Genomic DNA, 5441 nt, shown 5'->3' with positions numbered 1-5441 from the left:
TTTTTTTTTTTTTTTTTTTTTTTTTTTGCTCGTCGAGTCTTCCCGCCTGCCTCCGCGGAGGAGTCAATCTCCGGGCTGCGGTGCGGCCTATTCGTCGTCGTCTTCGTGCCATCAGGCATGCAGCAGTAGCATAAACCTTTCAATTTATTTTTACCAAAACCCTATTTTATTAGCACATGTATTTCCTATTTAAATTCCCGTTACCCAAATTCATTTGGATCCAATCGATCTCCGCATAAATTTCAAATTCCTGTATCCTTGAAACTAGCCAACGAAAATTCTGGCTGACTCTTAGTAAATCCATCTATTCAAATCCCTTTTGTTTTACTTTTGAATAAGCTCCAAATTCCCCATATTAAAATTTTCTCGATATACCATTCATTCCTTTCACCATCCTTTGCTCTGGTTTCTTTCTTCCAAACTCACCATTGGTTAAGTCCTATTCTCAAAAATATTCTAAAGACAAACATCTATATACTATTGTCGACGTTTGATGTCGCGATTCCGGTATTTGCACGGTATGGGAATCGTTGGTACTAAGATATATGCGAGATTGTAGTAAAAGAGATAAAGACAGGGATTTTTATACAGATTCGGGGCCCTGAATTGTCAGGTAATAACCCTACTCCTATTGACCGAAGCCGGTCGTTGCTCTTATTCACCATAGTCACACCAGTACAATATTTGGGGTAGTCTATCTAACTGTTATCGACATGGCGGACTGAAGTATCACCGCGTAGTCGATAACAGGGTAGTCTTCCTCCTCGAGTTCGTGCCCGGCGAGATCAGAGACAACGCTAGATTCCTCTCTTTGGTTCCGATAGGTACCATATGGGGTTTTCCTAGGCTTATCTCTTATGCCGATATCTGGCAACTTGTCTTGGTTTATATTAGTTTGTATTGACTTGTGGCGTCTATGTTGTCCATGTCCCCTCTCCTCCTAGGGGGCCTTATATTTATATCCATAGGTGTCCCTTTGTCCAAGTAGAACTAGGGAAACCAATATGGATACAATCCGAGTAGTCCTTGTCGTTTCCATGTAGAACTCTATTCATCCTTCCTTATGTGGAACTCCTCATATATCCGAAGGTTGTATTCGTATAAGACATGGTATGTGGTGGGTCCTGCCGAGATTTAGTCAACTACTATTAGGTATGTGGTATCCATAACCCTGACAACTATTGTTCAAGTTCCTCCTCAATTTTATAAACATCCCGATTTATTATTTTTTATTAGCTAAAACCTACTCTTTTAGCCATTTCTCTTTTTCATTTTATCTAAATTCCATAATTTTTGCCTCCAATGATATTCTAAAGTTTTCCTGCCAAAGACTCTCCTCCAAATCCAAATATCTATTCCTTTATTCAAATACTCCTCCTTTAAACCAATACCCCAAAATAAAAGCCCCTCTAAACTTCCATTGCCAAAAATAAACCAACCCCTCCCCCCACATGTATAGAGTCCATGAACTACCTGTTAAAATTTATCTCCAAACAATTTCTTTTGAATTTCTTTTAGATTCTATCAAAATCATCCCTCCAAAAATTCATGAAACTCTTCTATTTCTTTTGGGCCGAAATCCTCCAAACAGTCATCTCCCTACTGGGCTGACATCACCTTGCTTTCTGGGCCCTTCCGACCTTCTCTCCCGCACATGGCCGAGCTAGGCACCCAGGCCTGGCCCAACCCAGCCGAGCCAGCCGCCTCCTGGCACGCGTGCATGCCGCCGCTGCCCCGACGAAGCGATCTCCTCCCCTAGAGCGTATCTCGCCACCAGCATCTCCTCACTCCGGCGAGTCCATTTTCCCTATTTACCTCCTTCTCTCACACCTCACATCAGTTTGGTTTTTCCGACCGGACTGAGTTCTCGCGCGCCGCCGGCGTTCCCAACTCTTCCCTCGCTCCCCACGCCGGCTGCCGCCTTCCTCCATTGTGATGTGTCCGAGAACGCGTCGATGCACCGCTGTCGCCGCCGTTATGCCACCGGACACCGACGTCGTGCGCCCGCTCTTCCTCTGCCTGCCTGCCTGCTAGGCGCCTAGGCGTGAACCGAGGAAGAACATGAACGAACGCAGTCAGGGCGTGTGGACGTCGCGTGCAAACTCGGACGACGGCCCAAAATCGCGAAGTAGTTAAGATTAAGATAAGATTAATATTACTATAAGTAAGTAATAGCACTTAGTTTTTGGGTCTGGCTAGCCATCACACGTCAAATTTCAGATACCAAAATCACACAGATTTTTTAGCCTTTGGAACTGCATCAAACGGACAGTACAAGCAACCACATAAACAAGCGTCAAAAATCACATACCAAAATCACACAGATTTTTCAGCCTTTGGATCTTCATCCAACGGACAGCACATGCAACCATAGAAAATAATAAACTGGGCCTCATTTCAACTGGACATAAATAATGGGCCGCTAATATATTAGATCCAAAACACAGCCCAAATAACATGACGTGGTCCCTGCACTCATACATCAACTTAACACACAAGAAAGCTTTCACACAAGCACGTGACACCATCATCCACAGCACAACACCTTGAATCAGATCGGGAAAAAGAGAGATGGAGAAGAAAGAGGAGAAGAAAAAAGAAGAAGATAGAACCAGATGCAAGCAAAAAGATCTAGATCAACTCCAAACAACCAAATCAACAAAAGGTGAGTAACATGTATACCTCTTTTCTCCAGCAAATTTGGGTGAAATTCATCTTCCTTTCTATAATGTGGGAAATCGTGCTAAAAATTGTATATGAGATCAACTCAAAAAATGAAAACACATAAGAATACATACACAAACTAAATTTAGATGATAGTAAGAAATTACATTGTAGTAGAACTAAATTTACATTTGTAAGGTCAGTTCATATGACATGTAAGTTTGAAAAAAGTATTTCTCATGAGTTGTAATGTTTCAAATTTTTCTTTGCAAGAATGAAATCAGATGCAAAATCTAATGGGGGACACAATTGCAAAACAAGGAGACTGAAGAAATCATGAAGATTAAAGAACAATCAGGTATGTGATGCATATATACATTCAAAGCATGGAAGCATATAAACAGGGAAAGAGTATACAGACCATTCTTTAATAGAACAGTATGAATATGAAACATTTGATGGTTAAATGATACAACAAACAAGAAAGAAAACAGTAATTGAAAACTGAAATAAGGACATTGTTCAATCAGTTACATCAACCTAGATATAAAAACTGAAATATAGGAAATTGCATACATAGATTTCAAAAATTAAAGTTGTAACTAGAATACAATGGCCATGTAAGTTTTCAGATTTGCTGCTAAAAATGAAATATAGCAGATTTAGGCATTTAGCTGATATTCATGAACCAAATCATGAACAAATCAAAATGGTATGAAAAGTTACATACACAGAATCCTAAAGTTATAGTTGTAATTATAGTACAAAGGCCATGTAATTTTTCAAACTTACATATAGAAACAAGTAAAGTTACAGTTGTAAGTAAAGTGCAAAGGCCATGTAATTTTTCAAACTTACATAAAAAAACAAGTAAAGTTACAGTTGTAAGTAAAGTGTAAAGGCCATGAAAGTTTTCAAACTTACATACAGAAACAAGTAAAGTTACAGTTGTAAGTATAGTGCAAAGGCCATGTAAGTTTTCAAACTTACATACAAAAACAAGTAAAGTTACAGTTGTAAGTAAAGTGCAAAGGCCATGAAAGTTTTCAAACTTACATACAGAAACAAGTAAAGTTACAGTTGTAAGTATAGTGCAAAGGCCATGTAAGTTTTCAGACTTGCAATTTGCATGCCTTGTTGTAACTCATTTATTTATTTAATTTTGCAGGAACAGTAATGTATGCAGAATCCATTGAAATGATAAAAATGAACAACAAAAGAGCTGAAGAATTAACAGGTATTCACTTCAAAATTAGATTTCCTCATTTTCATACCAAAATTCCAATAAACAGTACAAAAGTTGATGTTTCTTCATTAAAGTTTTGAGATTGACTACTGAAGTTGATAGTGTTCAGAATGTCATATGCAGGAAGTAGAACAAAAACAAATAATAAGAAAACTTACTTATAAATTGTACAATTTGCAGGTACAGGAGGGCATCATCTGCAAGATGAAGTGCAAAAAATAAATGAATCAGACAAAAGCAAAATTCAAACAAATAATCAACAAGGCAGCATGAACAACACAACATATACAGGTAAAAATTATATTTCAATCAAAAATGTATTACATTTTTATTCTCTATATGCCATCTTAAATTATATTGTATTTTTTTCAGGTATCATTACACAAGGAGTGCCATACAGCCCACAAATATTACATCATGAATTAGCAATGCTAAACTCACATTCACCACAGGTAAGTCATACAAATTCAGTCATATTATACTATACTAACAATGAAAACTTATGCAAAAAATGCACCTATTGCAGATGTCTTATACAGGACTCATGCACCAAGTCATAAATAGTCCGCGCATTAGCTTACAACCTATTCCAGTAAGCATTTTGAAAAATTAAGATTCATAGTAAACTACATATGCACATAATTAGACTGAAAAATATAAATATTGCAGGAAGGGCTACAAAACTTCACAAATTTACTTCGGACACCTACAGCATATCATGTAAGGGGAAAAAATTCACTATAAAATCTGTACAATCATACAATTGCATAATATACATATTGTTTGTTACTAATACAGAAAATTTTATGTTGTAGAACTCAATGGTGTTGACAACAAGCAGGTTTTCTCCAGATTTTACACAACAAATTCAAAAAGCACAAAGCATAGATTGGAATTACCAAGAATTTGATGAATTTTACAACAACAATTGCAACAGTTCTGAGGTAACATTTAAAAAAATGTTTTTTCATTATTAAACTAATCATTGCTCTAAACAAAAATTTATGTATTTTATATGCAGATAACAGAGGATAAAAGCATTGAAGAGCTGTATGAATTGAAGAACACACACTTCAAATCAAAGGTATATAAGGTTGTAAGAAATATCTAGTTAGGTCAACATGAATTTGTTTAAAAATGTATTTAATTATTTAATTATATTACAATTAAACATGCAGGAAATTGCAAATAACATGACAAATGAAGGAGAACAATTAGACATATGGACAGACAATGAAGATGATGAGGTATGTAAATTTAAGTTACCAGGATCATAAATTCTTAGGTAAATACAAAAATTTATTATTCAGTAATGCAACTTACAAACTACAACTAATATTTTTTGGCAGGAAAGAAATACAGAGGAAATTCATGCACAAGAACAAAACCAGCACTCAACAACACAAGAAACAGTTGAAGAAATGCAAATACAGCCAATAGAGCAACAACAAAAAGATTCTTGTTCAGACCCTAAAAGCAGAGAAGAACTAAATGAAGAGGATATTGATAATTTTTTGAAAGATGATGAAGA

Source organism: Oryza glaberrima, chromosome 8 (assembly GCF_000147395.1).
Source record: "Oryza glaberrima chromosome 8, OglaRS2, whole genome shotgun sequence".
NCBI lineage: Eukaryota > Viridiplantae > Streptophyta > Magnoliopsida > Poales > Poaceae > Oryza > Oryza glaberrima.
This window is presented reverse-complemented; position numbering follows the sequence as displayed.